The sequence below is a fragment of the Hibiscus syriacus genome, unplaced genomic scaffold (genome assembly GCF_006381635.1).
Source record: "Hibiscus syriacus cultivar Baekdansim isolate YM2019G1 unplaced genomic scaffold, ASM638163v2 tig00001349_pilon, whole genome shotgun sequence".
Lineage (NCBI taxonomy): Eukaryota > Viridiplantae > Streptophyta > Magnoliopsida > Malvales > Malvaceae > Hibiscus > Hibiscus syriacus.
The window spans coordinates 64,188-83,357 of NW_024061867.1; the positions used below are offsets into that span (position 1 = coordinate 64,188).

A 19,170-nucleotide genomic window follows, 5' to 3' on the forward strand; every position below is an offset into this window, starting at 1 on the left:
GACAGGCTTGGTAGAGTTTCTGAGAAATCCCAAACTTCCTCGGAGAAGGGAATAGTAGACTTTAATGGCTCTAAGGTTGCTGGTGATAAATGGTCTGTGGAAAATGCAAATGTTATTAGAAGGAATAAGAATGAAATAGTGAATTCTATCGGACGAGAGCAGGAGGTGGATTCCAATTTGGATATACTGGAGGCTGGTTGGGAAACTGGGAATCGAGATGGAGCAGTTTCAGAGTTCCGAGAGCTCTTGTCGAAGGTGTGCGATTTTCTACCTCAAATCAAACCTTAATTTGGATTCTTATTATGGTCATATGGAATAACTTACAGAATCAAACTGACCTGGATGGTTCTGGTAGAATTCACCTCGAACAAGATCGAGCTGAGCTTCTGAGGAAGCTAGATGAGCTAAAGGAGCAACTTAGCCGGTCTTGTGATGTGGTTGATAAACTGAAAGAGAAGGTTACGCTTGATGGGAGGGTTGTTCCTCCAGAGGCTTACGGTGGTGGTGCTAGTTGGTTTCCTAATGGTTCTTCTGGATCACGGAAGCCCTCAATGCCTTTCTATGGACCTGATAAACGTGCTGCAGAAGCAGGGCCCTCTTATTTTATCTATTTTCCGGAACCATTTGCTTGTCCCGTTGAGCAGGATATGACTCGGCACGGGATGTATCCTACAATGCACAATCTGAATCATGTTCCTGCATATGGAGATCCTTTTGGATCCAAAATGCTTGGAAGAGCTCTGCACCAGTTCCCTGGAAAATATCAACAGCACCTTATCCAGACTTTTCTGGACAGTACAATGAAAGTATTCCTGACCCATTTATGAAATATCCACGAAGTTCAGTGTTGCACCAGGATTCCTGTTCTTGCTTTCATTGTTATGAGAAACATTGGCAAGTCCCAGCACCTATTCCTCCTGGTTCATTTGGCAACAAAAGGTTCCATGATGTGCCTGGTAATCCATTGTACCATATTGACAACCCTGAGTCTTTTGGTTCGCGTTTCCATATGCCCCCAATGAATGTCAATGGTACACAAGCCCATGGTAGATGGCCGAGTGATATTAACTCAGAAATGAATGGTTTTTTTCATCTCCGTCCCCAGAGGGTAGTGTCAGCCAACCGATTCGGGCGAGGAAATCGTAGTAGCCGCTCTGATCAAGAGAAAGTTATGTCAAACAAGGGTACCACACGGCAGAATTCTTTAAAGGAGGCATTACATACAGAGATGGAGGTGTCATTCAATGAGTACTTCAATACTGGGATTTCTCAAGATTCATGGGATGCAACTAGAGAAGTTGATCAACCGAAAATGGCAAAATGAGGTGAATCGTTTTTTGCAAATATTATCAAGAAGAGTTTTAAGGAGTTCTCAAGATTTAATCAAACTGATGAACGTCGGGAAAGTAGAGTAATGATTCAGTTCACGGGCATCATATCCCTGAAGGTGTGGTCAAAAAAGCTGAAAAGATGGCTGGAACATTTCTTCCTGGACAGTATTGGTAAGCCTTCGTTGATATTCTTTCTGCAATTTCTAGTGTATTTAAGCAATTGACATTCTTGTGTTACACATTACTAAATCAGGTATGATTTCCGAGCCCCATTTTGGGGGTGTTCTCGGCGGGCATTTTCTTGGCATAATTCCTTGTAGATTGAATAATTTTGTTGTTTGGTTTTGCCAAAATATACATGATACAAGAAAACTGAATTTCTATTGCAACCTTTTATCGAAGAACTTAATTATCCGATACCAGAAAATTGTGCCAGTGGAACCACTGGTGTTTATGTAAATGGGAGAGAACTCGATCAGAAAGATTTAGATTTGCTTGCTAGTTCAGGGCTTCCAACCGACAGGAATAGATCTTACGTCGTTGAAATATCCGACAGGGTTCTGGACGAGGATACCGGTGAAGAGCTAGAGAGCGTTGGCAAACTTGCCCCAACGTGAGTACATCATTCCGTTCCATTAAGCATAGTACATAACATCTTAACATGGGATTTCTGTGTATTTTGAACAGAGCGGAGAAAGCAAAGCGTCGTTTTGGCATGAAAGCTCCAAGAGCAGCTGCATAATGAGTTTGTTGTCTCGCTCATGATTTCATTGTAAATCAAGCTTACCTTTAAAACCTGCTTTACTTTTCACATAGTTATGACTTTGTAAACAAAATCGACTAAGCGAGAAGGCAATAAGAAATCACACAACATTAAAGGCCCAAAAGAATGGCAGAGGGCAGGTTTTGAGTAAGCGTATGGCAAAGCACTGAAATAATGTTGATCTTCATAAATAAAGTACAGTTATGAAGCTTTTTATTCTCCATAGCATTATTGAGAATCAAAGCAAGAGTTTTAAGGAAGGCAAAAGAGAAGCTACCACAACAATCAGATTTGATATCATTGAACAAACAACTCATGTTCCAACAGCCACCTAACCATTGTTTGGCTGAAGAAAAGCAAGTTGTAAATGCCATCAACTTCTTTCCTATTCGCTAGGTGGTGGTGAAACGGTCTTCTTCTCTGGATTAAGATACGGATCCTGTCAATATTCAGAGGTTAAGGTATACGAGTTTCAATTTTAACATAATCCGCATGGATAAACATCATGTGCTCATTTAAAGTAACCCTTTTCAACCTCCAAAGGAGATTCCATGTTTTCATTCTCTCCACTTGAATTTTTCATTAAATTCAACTATAAATCAAAATTAAAACATTCAAAAGGAATGCATATTTCAACATAATGAAACAACTTGGAATACCGAATCTAGAGTCTCTATAATCTATACAAAGAAAACTAAAAAAAATACCCATTTAAATCTTCGTGTTCCTCAAATTACGATGTTCCATCAATTTCAAATACTAAAAAAGAAGTACAATAGCAAGATATTAAGCAAGATGATCCTCCTAATTACATATATTTTCTAGCATCATAATCAGCAACTAACTATTCTGATAGATCAAAATTTTAGACTTTATGTGATCATTTAAAATTCTCAAAAAAATAAAATGAACGATTTATTTTCCATACAAATTTAGAATCATTCAAGATTCTCAAGGAAATGAATTAACAATTTATTTTCCTTACAAAGTTAGAATCAACGCAAACTTCTAATGATAAAATAAATTCAATGATTTTTTTTCTTTTTTAAGATTATATCTTTTTGTTAAACAACTAGATTAGTAATACTAAAACCCGTAATAGATATATCACGACAACTCAGTTCTTAGGGATGGACACGGGACCCGAACCCGACATGTTATGACCCAATCCGGTCCAATTTGGTTGGATTTTTTTTGAAAAAAAATTGAGTTCGGGTCGAATTAGGTTCGGGTTTAGGGTAAAAAATGCTCAACCCAAAAAAAATATAATTTTACCTTATATATTTAGGGAAAATTGCAATAATACCCTCTATATATTATTTTTTTCAATTAAATCCTTATTTTTATTGAATAAAAATAATATGTTCAAGTTCAGGTCGTGTGGAGTATATCTAATTTTTGGGTCAGGTCGGATGGACCGAAAACTCGACCCATGTCCATCCCTATCGAATCTATTTATCCAACAAAAATAAAAAAAATAACAATTCTTTAATTTTAGCAACCAAATAACCAAAAGGAACTAACCCTTTGATTTTGATTATCGTAATCCAATAATCAAAAGGAACTAATACTTTGATTTTAATTTTGGCAACCCAAAAATCCAAAGGAATTCATCATTTGATTTTAATTTCGGAAACCCAATAATCAAAATGGATTAATCATTTGATTCTAATTTTTAATAACCTAGTGATTAAAAGGAATTAATCCTTTTATTTTTCTTTTGACGACATAATAATAAAAAGGAATCAATCATTTGATTTTATCTTTGGCAACCAATAATTAAAAGCTTTGGATTAAACTCTGAATCCATTTGTTTCTACAAATTTTTTTCAAAAAAAAAATATTAGTACGATAATAAATCATAGTATTTTCAAAACACAACCAATAATTATTATAACATTTAATAATAATTATAAATACCAAATATATTTTTTATTCATGACAAATTCAATATTCTATATTAAATGGCCAAAAATAATTATAAGGTAATAATATCATACCTTTAGGGCCCGTTTGGGTCAAGGGTTTTATCATTTCTCCCAGGAATATTTTTTCCTCATTAATATACCCATGTTTGGATGGGCAAGATTCCCAAGTGAGGGTAATATCTCATTACCAACAGTAAATTTTTGTGTGTTTATTCCTGGGAATGTTATTCCCACATGTGTGTTAGGTATATTTTTATTCCCGTGCTTAAGGGCTAAAATACCCATCTCTTCCCCGTGAGCTTGTATCTTCTTCTCCCCGTGAGATTGCCTCTGCCAAAAATTCGTCGTTTTCCCAGTGAGATTCTCCTGGTAAGATTTCTTCTCCACTCCCTTTCATTTATTTTCCCAGCAATGAGAGAAACTTTACCTTGGGAAATAGAGGACGGAGTTTGGGTTCAGAAAAATAGGATTGGCTTAATAATCGAATGAAGGGGAATTGGGTAGGTTTTTGAAATCGAGGGTTGATTTTGGGTAAAGAAAAATAAAACAGGAAAGAGGATATAGAGGAAGATTGGAGTAGGAAACACAAAATGCACGACATCGTTGTATGGTAATGGTTGTATGATTACTCTTTATTTTCATTTGATTATTCCGTTTCTTGATGTACTGTTTTCTAATTTTTTTAAGAATCGGAATCAGATCAATGCTTCAAACTTCATTACATGTAATTTGTTTTACTTCTCTTTTTTTAAGATATAAATTTCACGTATAATTTGATCCTCTACGTTGCTTGATTTTCTTCGTCTATAGTTGTGAGTTTTGCATGTTTTCATCACTTAATCGGGTCGAATGAATGAAATTACACATTGCAATCGTATTTGTTTCAGTTTGCTACTGTTTTGCTGGATTTCCCCCCTATTTTAATCCTTCTTTTTAGAAGAGTTCTAATTGCTATTGCTAGCTATGCTCTACTATATTTTTTTCTGACAATGGAATTGCACCCTAGAAACTAAAACTCATCATGAAAGAGTGTTTGTTTTCTTGGTTTTGATAAATGTTGGTTCTTTTTAATTAGTGGAAGGGAAATGTTGTGAATTTTGTGTATTGAAGCTGTTGGTCTTGGCTGTTAGAATGCGGTTGTGAATTAGGGCTTTTCTCTATGAAAGACGCATGGTTTTATTGTATGGTCAATTTGTCAGGGGATAGTATTTATATGATGTAAGTGAGTTTGAATTAGCGAAAGTATTCTCATATTAATGAAAAGAAAAGAGTAAGGAAATTGATTATGCTTTCAAATGAAAAAGCATTTTAGACAGGGAGTTGCTGTTTATAGACTTGTTATCTGTGATCATCTTGTTAGATCATAATGTCTTCCTTTGTAAGTTTAATTAGTTGTACTTATTCACCCTTTTGGGTTCAGGTTTGGGATCGTCATTTATGAACCCAACCATGTGCTCTAATTGATGTATTTTGATGCATTGATTAAAATGGTTGGCTCACTTTGATGTCAAGTCTATTGTTCATTGGTTGTTGGAATAATTGGGGATGTAAATTTGGGTTATGTAAAACTCTTTTTAAATATTTATTTAATCCCATGAACAGTGTTTCAAACTCTAGAATTTTTTTCAGTTATGGTGAAGCGAGAAAACACCTTGATGCCAATGGTATGATTGTAGCTTATAGTTATGTTGGTGAAAGATTAGCATCGCTGTTGTTATCCTGTGGTGTTCATATTTGTTATATTCTGTTTTTTCTTGTGATATACAGGGATTGGACAGATCAAAGTTGGGACAACCAGATGAAAGGACCTTATATAAGGTAAGGCTTTTGGCTTTAAGATTAAATTCCATTTGAGAACACTGAAAAGTGAACATTGTTAAATGCTTATTAAGGTGCAACATCGAGGAGAGCCTGCTGATGCTGACTTCTTTCAGATCACAGTGAATGGAAATTTAGATGATGACATATTACAACGGCGAATCCATGATGTTACTAGACAGAGAGAGGCATTCCAACAAATGGATATTGAACTACAAGCTCAGGCAATTGCTAGATCAACAATTCTAGAAATGCAGAGAAGTTGTGATGCTAAAATTGAAGCCCATGCCAATACTGCTGCCAAGGTTGAGGTTTGAATTAAGAATATGATTCATAGCATCTGTGTATATAATATAGCCAACCTATATGATTAAGTTTAGAATGTCATGACTATTTTCTTTTATAAGTCTGAACATTGTACAAACTTTTGATGGTTAATGTTATACTTCTTTTTGTTATGTAGTATATGACTTGCAAGTAATGTGCTAGTTTTCAAAAATTAGCTGACCTTATTCCCATATATAATGGGGTAAGGGGAGGTAGGATAGTAGGTTGTCTCACAGTTCAGGTCCGCTGCATCAATTTGTATAATTACTTTTGAATATGTTTCTAGATTGATATTTGGTTAAGTATTTTGTACATGAACTTGCAGATATCTAACAGACAGTCAGTCCATTATTTGTTGGCTTCGTAGTTATCAACAAATTGTACATACTCACATTATGCAGTTTCATGCTGTAATGTTAACTTATAATGTGCTTCTCCCAACTCTCTTAAATTTTCTATAATATTTTGTTCAATGTGTTACATTTCCACCTAGTATGTTTAACCTTCATATTTTATAATTTGTATTTTGTAAAATACTTTTCGAAATCTTTGTATAGTGTATACACAAATTCATTCCATTATGCATGCATGACCTAGCATGTAAATAACATTCCAATTTGTATAATATTTATAGCATTCACTTCAAATAAATTTAAAGGCACCAATGAAGGGAAATTTGGAAGCTATTTTGTGTGGAAAATATTACCCAACGGAATCATCATGAAAGTTAAAAATCCCTAAATTGAACTTGCTATATTTTTATATAAATTATGTTGAAGTAAAATTTTAATATATTTTTTTAAATAAATTATGTAAAAAAATGTAATATTAATTAAAATTAAAATAATACATCATATATTTAAATAATATAATAATATATTATCGATGAATTTTTATATAAATAATTTTTATTTAAATAATTAGAATTTCACTTGTTAAAAAAATATAGAACAAGGTCAATTTGGTAAAATATACATTCTAATAATTTTTTATTCCTTCAACCAAACACTGTAATCTTACATTATTGCCAAACAAACCAAACACAGTAATGTAACATTCCCAGTAATGTGCTAGGTAATGTTACATTCTGGTAATCCTATTCCCACTGGTAATCTTATATTCCGTGAACCAAACGCACCCTTATTTTCATGAACAATACTATGATATACTTTTATAGGTAAAATCTTACCATAATGATATTACCATAACATAAAAAGAATCACATTAATTCTTTTGATTGTCCCACAACAACAACTACATATGAATTTTTTTTCCTTATAGACAAAGAATCACTTTGAGCAAACCTGTTAAAACGACAGGATAAAATTAATAACCAACGTAACTTTAACAACAATTTATATTTAAATAGATTTGTTCACTTTGAGCAAACCCGTTAAAATGACATGATAAATCTTGAAAACGATTTAATTTGATTTTCACGATTTCCCCAAGATTTCTGAATTGTTTCAGAATAAAAAAAGTAGAAGAAAGAATCTATCTTAAGATTGTTAGAAGTATAGCACAATCCGAGAGGAAAATAAAAAAATCAAATATTTTATTAAATAATTGGAAAGAACAATTAAGAAATAAAAAAACTCAATTTTTGACAGAACAATCGATCAAAAACGAGTTGAGGTCTGCAACTATGTAGTTTCCTTAAGACATTTTTGGTCACTCATATGGTGCTTGAAATCATTGGTCGTCTGTCTCCCAAGATACAACAACGAGATTATCAGCTAAAGTTGTACTTCTGCAAATATCATGAACTATTCATTTGCATTCATCTATCACAAAAAAAAACTAGAGAAGAAGAAAAGAATTCTTTTGAATTGTTTTTTAGTTGCAATAAGTTGTGTTTAACCTAACAAGTTTACACGATTTTTATAGGGGTTTCACATTGTAAATTATTCGAAAATTTTGACCTAATGAAGTATTAACAAAAATCCAACAATTTCCTAAATTATTGTCTGAATTAAATAAACCTTTTAGTATTTATCGTTTTTAATTCCAAAACTGAATTTTGAAAAAATATGCTCTATTTGAAGAAAATATTTTAAATTTTGGGTTAAAATGTCCGCAAGCCTACAATGGACACGACCGCTTCAGATATTTACGTTACCCTCATCACGCACATCTGTAAATGTACGAATCAATAATTGATTTCACATTTTTCTCAACAACGTTTAAATTAATTTCCCAATAAAAGCTCCAAAATTATTGATTTTTTCCGACATTATTTACACCATATATGAAAAAGGTGAAATTGGTTAGAAAACAAGCAAGCTGAAGGACGCAGCTGCGTGAAGGTGGGTCTTCAACGAGTGCACTGTCTCGGTTAGTGCTCAAATGGGAGGAATAGAAGAGCATACATACGAAGTTAAATTTCTTTTCGGGTCCTTATTTTCATTTCAACGATTTCAATATTGTGTGGATTTACGTAGCTTGATTGAACTAAAATATAAGCGAATTGCACGGTACCACGGCAAGTAATCTGCCACCCTCTTTCTTTCTTTCTCAGCAAATATCTATATTTGTGGTTCAACAAATTTAACATCTCAAATCTCAACGTCTTAACTCTCTGTTTTTGGTAAAATTAGAATATCCTCAGCACTATGTTTATTCGATTAATCTAATGAAAAGAGGTTGGTGGTTAGGGTTAGATTGAAGGATGATTCGAATAGCCATTCTCTTAAAATTTTAAGTTATTATATATTTTAAATATTTTTTATTAACCAAAAAAATTATGTACCAATATTATCGTGCGCGTTTGATATACCTTGTGAGCCACTATCGCTCTTGAAAAAAAATGGTTGATAATGATATCGTTTCTTACGAATAAAGATAGCGGCATAATCCGGTTCGGTTAATGGGGTGTGTGTGCCCCAATGGACACTAAAATTCCCGAGAGTTACATACGTCTATACAATCTCCACTCAACACATTATCACTGGAATAACTTATGGTGGATATCATTTAATCCAATCTATCTTTAGTTATGCTTGTCATCATGATGCGTAAGGCTTTGGTCGTGCATTACATGGCACCATTTTTATATTTATTAACTAAAAATCGATACAAAAATAGGGAAATTCATGATTAGAAAAATGAACAAAAAAGCACTATAGATTCCATGATTTTTTTTGATACGTTGAACTGTTGGTGGGAGGTGATAAGAACATAATACATGCCCGCTGCAACACAGGCAAAACAGCTTAGAAGTAGATTCAAGTATTTTCATGCTTAAATTTTTAATAACGACTCGGTTATTAATATTTTTCTTACAATTAAATTAAATAATTTTTTTTATTTTTTAATAGCCAAGTGATAAAAAACACTAATAATCATATAACTATTTATATAACTTTAAGTAATTTTATACAACATATCCAGACAACAGTTCTTATACGTTTGCTAAATAATATATTACATGTAAATTATGTAATGATATTTGATCAAATATTAAGATTTAGTTGATTATCTATTTTGTCTTTATTTCATTTTTGGTAGAATATATTTCATCTTTATAAATATAATAACAGATATTCTTGGGTTATTGGAAAGACAAATGGTGGATATTGACTACCGACCGCAATTTATTGGTTCAATATTGATTTCCAACTCCATTATTGACCTTAAAAGGTGAGGGAAAATCAAAGATAATAGTGTCCTGATCACACGTGCGTCACTCCTCGAATCAGGACAATTTCGACATCTAAGCCTCCAAAATTTCTTTAATTCTTTAAGGTTCGACAACGATAATAAAATAAAATGAAATACAAATTAATATTAAATGACCGATACGTACTTTGCTTTCTTTCTTTCTTTCTTTCGGGTTTTCAAATAATTAGACTTTTCAGCCAACTTAATTAATTAATTTAGTAGTAATTAATTAGGGTTAATTGAATTAGCCAGTGGTGCAGATAACATTTTTTTGCATCATCTTTTCATCACCGTACCGTCATGGCAGATTTGTATGGTTCTGCATGGATTTAACATTAATTAATTTAAATGATAGTCTGAAAAATGTTATTGTGATAAAAAAAACGTTGGAAGAGTATTTATAAATTGAAATTGTTGGGATTAATCTTGTACAATTTAAAGAGTCTTGCACTTGATTAAAATCTCCAACCTTTGCGCAAATTGGGACAAGATCTCAAGTACAGCCTCGTCAATTAAGAGCAAGATAGTCTGTCGTCCAAATCTCACCATAGATTTTATGGTATCCTGCTTTTAATGTTGGGTCCGACAAATAATTGACAAATCAATAATATCTTTTGAAGTTTATGTTCACATTCTAATTTTATGTACAATTTAAACACAAAAGTAGATCTTTTATTTTCATTGTTTTTGATTTAGTTAACGTTAAAAAAGTTTTAAAAGTTAGACCATTTTTTTTACAGAATTTGAAAAATATAATACCATCTTAGGATCGAATGCCGAGACGGAGCAATAATGATTGAGTTAAAAGCTTCACTTTTTCACCATAGAGCTCGAAAAGGGAACAAAAGAACTAAAAACAAATGCCGAGAAAAAGGGTTTAATTATATATATAACATAAGACTTACGTTGGAAATGACATCAGCAGGTCCCTCTCCAATAATATCCGATTTGTAATTGAAATAGGTGTAAATCCATTTCCTCTAGAATTCCCTTCCCATCTCAGCAATTCCACTCACATTCTTTGAACAGTCACGTAAAAATATTATAAGTACATCTTCTTTATTAATCTGCCATGTATTGTCCTACACATTCAATTCTGCCATAAAAGAAAAAAACAAACAAATAACTCCAAAATCTCACTCGACCCTCTATATAAACCACATCTTTCTTCATTTTCCTTCATACCAAACACACACCGACTAGAAAGAAAAGAGTATAATTTGTTTTTTGTTTTCACTGCCATGGAGAAAACGCAAACACCCCATGTAGCCATCCTGCCGAGTCCTGGGATGGGTCACCTGATTCCACTCGTTGAGTTCGCTAAGCGATTTGTTCAACAACACGATTTCACCGTCACCTTTGTTATCCCCGCCGGAGTTTCTCCGATTAAAGCCCAAAGATCAGCTCTGGATTCCCTTCCGAGCTCTATAGATTATGTTTTTCTTCCACCTGTTGACTTGAGTGACCTGCCTCAAAACCCGAAAATCGAAACGGTGATTTCTTTGACGGTGGCTCGGTCTCTGTCTTCCCTTCGGGATACTTTGAAGTCACTGGTTGCAAAAACGAAACTCGTCGGCTTGGTGGTTGATCTTTTCGGGACCGACGCGTTTGACGTTGCTAGAGAATTCAACCTCTTTCCGTACATATTTTTCCCGTCTACAGCCATGGCCCTGTCTTTCTTTCTTCACCTGCAGAAGCTTGACCCGATGATTTCGTGCGAGTACAGGGACCTGCCGGAAGTGAGAATTCCGGGGTGTGTACCGATTAAAGGCAAAGAATTGTTGGACCCGGTTCAAGATAGGAAAAATGATGCTTACAAATGGGTTCTCCATCATGCAAAGAGGTATAGATTGGCCGAAGGAATCATGGTGAACAGTTTCGTGGACTTGGAAGGTGGAGCTTTAAAAGCTTTGCAAGAGAAAGAGACCGGTAAGCCTCCGGTTTACCCGGTTGGTCCACTTGTTAACGTTGATCCGAGTAATAAAACCAACGGGTCTGATTGTTTGAAGTGGCTAGATAATCAGCCACATGGGTCGGTTTTGTACGTCTCATTCGGGAGCGGCGGAACCTTGTCATCGGACCAGCTAAACGAGTTGGCCATTGGATTGGAAATGAGCGAGCAACGATTTTTGTGGGTTGTTAGAAGCCCGAACGATATGGTCGCTAATGCCACATTTTTCAGCGCCGAAAGCCAGAAGGACCCTTTAGATTTTCTACCAAAGGGGTTCCTCGAGAGGACAAAAGGCAGGGGTCTATTGGTGCCCTCATGGGCACCACAGAGTCAAGTGCTAAGCCACGGCTCGACTGGTGGGTTCTTGACCCATTGCGGATGGAATTCTATTCTCGAAAGTGTTGTTTTCGGGGTGCCTTTAATCGCATGGCCACTCTACGCTGAACAAAAATGAACGCCGCGATGCTTACCGAAGACATCCGAGTGGCATTGAGACCCAAACCCGACGAAAACAGCTTAATTTCCCGAGACGAGATCGCCAAAACCGTCAAGGGTCTAATGGAAGGTGAAGAAGGGAAAGGACTTAGAAATAGAATGAAGGACCTAAAGGAAGCTGCTGCAAAGGCACTCTCCCAAACTGGGTCTTCCACCAACGCACTCTCTGAGGTCGCTACAAAGTGGAGGAATCAAACTCCCCTCTAAACACAATCTTGTACTAGCTTTTAATTCCAGCCTTTCAAGTTAGTGAAATCTTAGCTTTTGTGTGTTCTACATGAATTATTTTTCCCATTCTCTTCGTAAATGGTGCAGCCCATATATGTTTAAATGTCAAGGAGTTTCTGTGCAGTAATTTTGGTTTCATCTCTTTTTAACCTTCTCCTTATTGTATGTAGTAAGGTAGGGCTCCCACTGTGTGGTATTGAATTGAAGTGTGTAAAGATCATTCAATCATGCTAAACCAGTGGACCCAACGACCAAAGAAAAACTCGTCACAGCACATTTTTGTGATGCCCTCTCTTAGCAATAGCATTGATTGATTGTAGGTGGATGGTATTATAGACATATAATAATTTTTGTATCTAATTTGATAATCTACTCGAATTTAAGATTACTTTTGAAAATTATAATTGGATGCTAAAATATGTTATAAATGAGGAAGAAGATGGTAGGTGTGTGGTATTGACATGCAAATGAATACAGTCCGCTAATATGTATGGCAATTTCTAGATAGCCAAAACAAACACGAAAGAAAAGGTATATATCTATCAGTTACAGAGTTGATTCAAGGAATTTTCATATTTTCCGGAAGCATGACTGGCAACAAACATTCCCTTTAATTAGCATATCTAAGGATTATCAGTCCCTCTTTTTATTGCAACGTGAAATTAAGATTAGGATTTAACATTAAAATAGATATGATTCTGTAAATTATATTTTATAAGTTAATGTATTGAATGATTTAAAAAAAATAGAAAAAATATAATTAAGTATATAATTTATTTTTTAAATAGTGACAAATTCTTTGGGTCTTTTGCATCATTGGATATTGTTTTGTGTTGGTTTGAAGTTGCAATAGATTAGTTATTAATGTATTGTGACAGATCACCTACTCTGCCTATCCTATTCTACTAACTCCAACCATGAATCTATAATATCATGATTTTCTTTTGGAATGTCCATTGCATAGTCATCCACACCTTTTTTTACTTTCATTCCAAAATTAACTCCATTTATTTCAAAAGGGGGAAAGTGAGGTGAGCTCCCGTATATATAGCATGGTAAAGTAAACATGTTAAAATATAATAATTTACAAAATAAATTTTAATTTAAAAAAAATATCAAATTGATTAATAATACTAACTTAACCGAATATCTAAAATAAACACCAATAAATATTACAGGTTGGTTTAATTTGTTGAGATTTGTGTGCAGACAGCCCAAAATGCTCACCAACCTTTCCGGGTTGTAATCAATAACTCATAAAAGCTCAGAAAACTGGGAAATAAAAGTTGCTGCGATCATCATTTATACATGCGTCAAAAGGGAAATGATTGAAGGGCCAAAACAAAACTAAAAATCTCATCATTTTTGTTTAATTAATTCATCGCCACCTGGTTGGTTGAAAGTGAACTCCGATGGCAGTCGACATCAGGATTTTCGGCTCTTTTCGTGTGGAGGCGTCATCCGAGATCATGAAGGTAATTGGAAGTCGGATTAAACTAAATTTATAGATATTTGTTCTGTCCTTGAAGTTGAGATTTGGAGAGTACACATGGGTTTATTATGTGCATGGGAGATGGGAGGAAACCGTTTCCTTGTAGAAGTTGATAATATGGATACGATTTGGCTATTTCAATCAGTCGCATGAAACCGAAGTCGGATAAAGATTATTGAGGATATTGTTGGAAAATTATGAATTAATTGAATAAAATTGACGCTCTTTATGATAAATGGTGTCACTTGGTGAAAATATTTATTAATAATAAGTTATGTCATTTGGTTTAAAGTTGCATCCATTCAATTATACCTATTAGTTTTTTAACTAATCTCTTCATCAAATGGTCTTAACTCCTCGTCAAAAGGTCATAACCCGATTAATTTCCTCTCCTCTATAAATAGACTAGTTAAGGCACATATCTTAGAAAAACAAGTTACATCATGCAAGGTTAAAATATAGGAATAGGAAAACAGTTAGAAAATTCCTTCAAAATTCGTTCTTTACGGTGATAGAGAAAGGCAAGATTGTGTTCGATTGATCACTATGGTTGTGCTTACTGTTGTGATCGTTTGTTGTTTACTGGGAAACTGACGTCCAACGTTACTCAAAGCACCGAGAAGAGGACGAATATGTCTTAAGATTGTTAGACAAAATGGTTAATCCGAGACATAAACATAATAATAATAAACAAATATTATCATGTAAATGAACAAAGCAAAAATAAATAAACAATTAAGATAGAGGAATGAAAATTGGTTACTCATATGTAGACATGAAATAGGATGAGCGGAGTTAGATAAATAGAAGAGCAAGTTTTGTTGAGGCATGTATGAATAGTTTCCTTAAGACAAATTTGTCCTCTCTTCGGTGCTTTGAGTAACATTGGAAGTCGGTCTCCTATGATACAACAACAAACGGTCACAACAGTAAGCACAATTATAGTGAAAAATCGAATTGCCTTTCTCTATCACCAGAAAGAGCAAATTTGGAATGAATTTTTCTAAATACTTTCCTATTTCAAAGTTCTAAACTTACATGTTGTAACTTGTGCCTAAGATTTGTGCCTTAATTATCTTATATATATAGGAGAGAAAGGATTGAAAGGTTAAGACCTTTCGATGAATAGTTAAGACATTTTAGTGAAGAGATTTGTTAAATAAGTATAATTGAATAGATGCGACTTTAAACTAAAAAGTAAGTTTATTCATCAAATGAAATGACTTATTATAATAAGTCCATTTACCAAGTGACATAACTTATATAAATGGCATCAATTTTATTCAATTATTTATTATTTTTCCAACAATCCCCCACATGAATGAAATTGAAACACTGACTCGATGTGGTTATAGATTCTACATTCGATATTTGCATAGGATAGGTAGGTGTCCCCGTTTGAACCTTCCCTAGTGAAAATATATTTACCTTACTAGATTTTTAGTGGATATGATGTCCTTGAACTGTCCTACCGTTCGTGTAAGCGATGACATACCTCACACAAAAATCTCACTGACAAGAATTTGGTTATCATAGTTATGTCCATATAGTCGTGGACATCTCCTGGTTCTGCAAGAGCTTAGAAACTATTCCCCAATAGTCTCCTTGAAGCGATCTACTTCACTCTCACATAAGCGACTTATGTTGTTTGGTTCACCGAAACACATAGTTTTCATTAAAAGCATTGCTTAACATTTTCCACATTTTAGTCAATGTTTTCATCATAGGAATGGACTTGGAGATAAGAACCTCCCACAGTGACCTCACAATGTCTATGCAAGTAGGTTGTCCAATTGAACTTAGATCTTGGGATCTCCAGTCAACTAAGTTGGGTTTTCCTTCACATAGCGCCTTAAATATTCATGGGCTTTAATCTCATTAATTTCTATGTTTTATCAACTTGATCTCAATTTAACCTTTTGGTTAGAAGATCTGCAATGTTATCTTTTGATCTTACAAAATCAATAAATATAACTCTTAATTTGAGATCAGTTGTCTAATGGTATTATGTCGTCGATGCATAACCATTATACATTACATTCTATGCTCTACCAATTATTGCTTGGTTTTCACAATATATGCATATGTTGGCCACATACTTTTAGCCATTCAAGAGTATGCTTCAAATTGCTAGACACCCCTACACTTTTAAGTATTTGTAGGAAGGTTTTCTACTTTTCCATAATTCATATGGAGACTTTTCCATTTTCTTGTGGGGTACCTAATTTAAAAGGTAATTAACTTATAAAACAAGTCCCCCACATGTCCTATGACAACCCATAACATTTTAACATGTCGTTAATCATTTCCTTTTTGCTTTGTATTCATGGCTTAATGCATCTTTAGTTGTCTTATGGATACTATATACTTCATAAATGTATCCAATAATCCATTCAAGATGTGATTCCAACATAGGAAGTCAGAATACTTCCGAGCTTTAACAACATTAAATGTGATAATAATGTTTACCACTATCTCTCTAATAATAGAAGGATCATCATGCACATATATGATCAAATTCAACTTCGTCAAATGTGACATCCATCGTTGCCATGTTTTGAAATTGTATCCATAGAATTTAATATGTTTCTCATTTTGAATCACAGTCATCCACATCGTTGAATTTTATTTGAAGTATAGAAAAATTATTCCACATCACGATTTAAATGAATTGATCGGACTAATGTTTCATTTAAACCATGAAAATAGAATTCATAGTTATTCCAATAATAAATTGAACATTAATTCAATTTATTTTACCATCCGGTTTTGTTAAAAAACAATGTTGTTACTTTTAAACGGTTTCAATTATAAAAAAAAAATAAATCGAATAAATTCTTATTGATGGAAGAATTAAAATCCTGAAACAAATCTTCTGTTCACAACAGATCATAATTTTGTTTCAGTACGATATTAATCACGAGTAATTTCTGTTAAACAGCGGGAATATAGTAAAACTAAAACTCAAAACAGAAATTCACAATCAACATCATTTTGTTGAAACTATTAAACTCCAGGTTTTAATAAAATTAAAACCCAAAACAAAAATACAAAGCCTAACACAATTACATGTATAGCATTAATTTTGATGCCTTGTTCTATAACACCAAAGTTTTACTTTTCCATTTTCTAATTTTGCAGATTGAATATTTTATTCTTTGTTGATTTCAAAGGTAGGTAATTCATAGTTCATTGTTTTGATAACCATGACATCAAAGGTCTGGTACCAATTCTATCCTTCCATGACATACTTGCATCTCACACGAATTAAGCGACTTCGGTGGTAAAGAAATTATTGTTATTTTTTGATATTTTGGGTTTGAGAACCAAGAATGTCAAAGGTATGAATGTTCATTGTCAAATAATTGAAAGTTATATTTGAACAGATTTTACTTTATTATTCCAAATTAATAAGAAAAATATTTTTAAATACAAAACACATATTGTCAAGTCTTTTTAGTACCTAGAATACCTTAATAAATATTTTTTTCCCAAAAAAAAATCATTTTGTACAATCAATTGTGCCAACCATCAAGAACTACCATCTTATAATGTTATAGACATATTAAGAGGTGATGTGCACATGGAAAGAGAACTTTTTGTTCCCTTCAAATGGTCCTCGCAATATGACCATGTGAAACAACGTGAAATGTTGCAATAGTCCAACATAATGTTACGCAAGTAAAGAAATTTTCGATACAAGAACGGAGATGGTTAATAAAGTCTGTTCACCTTCTTATATATATATATATATATATATATATATATATATATATATATATATATATTAACAACATAGAATTTTAATATAGGATAAACATAAATATGTGATTATACCTTATAACGCTTCATCTCTTATCTCTTCTTTTCATTTCCCGAGATTTCTTATCATTGAAAAAAAATCCCAAATTATTTCAAAGGAAACCAAAGGTTGTCATTTCTCGGCCATTCCCTATTCAGTAGAGAAGGCAGAGACTTGCCGAAGCATTGTTCATTGGATGGAAACCAAGGTGTGCGTAACAGGTGCAGCTGGCTACCTTGGTTCTTCCCTTGTCAAAAGACTCCTGGAAATAGGATACATTGTTCATGCAACAAAAAGGAATTTGGGTTACTCTTTCCCCTCTCTCTTCTACCTTTTTTCTGTCAAATCTAATATAAAACTGAATAATCTGGATCAATCTGTTTTTAAGTTGTTTTTTTGGGTACGATATAATTAAACGTTGCAGGAGATTCTGAAAAGGTAGGGCTTCTTAAAAGCCTCCCACATGCAGAAACCAGGTTAATGTTAAGGTAGGACTTCCCCCGGTGCTACTCCTCTAGCCTTCGGCACCGACTTGTTAAACGTAACTAACATCCTTCTACATTCATGGTACGTAATAAACAGGATGCAAATTAATCCGAGATTTATATTGCTGCAGGCATATGCAAGCTCGAAAGCAGCTTCCGGGAAAGAATTGCTGAGGTACGGCAATGAGATTTCTCTCGTGCATTCCCGGAAGCCTGTACACGCTGATTTCACAAGCCACAAAGAACAAATCGTGGTACAACACCCTGAGATTTTTGGAGGAATTGTTGGGAAAAGTTCCGATTTAGCACGTCGAGGATGTCTGCGACGCTCTCATATTCTGCATGGAGAAGCCATCGATGAATGGCAGATTCCTTTGCGCTAGCGCGTATTTGAGCTCTTCGGAGATCGCTAGTCTTCATCGAATGATTTCCCGTGATATAGAGATACCTGATGAGTTAATAAAGTCGTGATTAAGATTGAATTGTTTTACGTGAAATATATGAAGCATGCTAAACTTACAAAACTTGAATGCTTGGTTTCAGGTTTGTGGAGAAGTTGGAGAGAAAAATAGTTTGGGGTTCAAGTAAGCTGGATTCCAGTACAAATATGATGTCAAAACAATACTTGAAGGTAGTATCAACATGGGTCACAAGTTTGGGGAACTCAAAATTCCAATCTCTCTATGAACAATGAAATCTATGTTTCTACTACCACCAGTGTCAAATGTTTTGCAGAATAAATGTTTGAAATTCTTTTACTATTGTTTGAAAATACAAAGCTTATTATATATATTATCTTGTAATTATTTTAAGACTATTTGAAAAAATACAAGGTTTAGTTAACATACTCCTCTAATGAAGATGATGGATTGAGAGAGATTAGTGGGTTG

The 19,170-nt window shown here is 33.8% G+C and overlaps 2 pseudogenes; both read left to right on the plus strand.

Annotated features, from left to right (window-relative positions):
- The first annotated feature begins 933 nt into the window (after positions 1 to 933).
- LOC120125659 lies at positions 934 to 12,552 on the plus strand (annotated as a pseudogene).
- A 5,372-nt stretch (positions 12,553 to 17,924) lies between these two features.
- On the plus strand, positions 17,925 to 18,967 carry LOC120125268 (annotated as a pseudogene).
- The last annotated feature ends 203 nt before the right edge of the window (positions 18,968 to 19,170 follow it).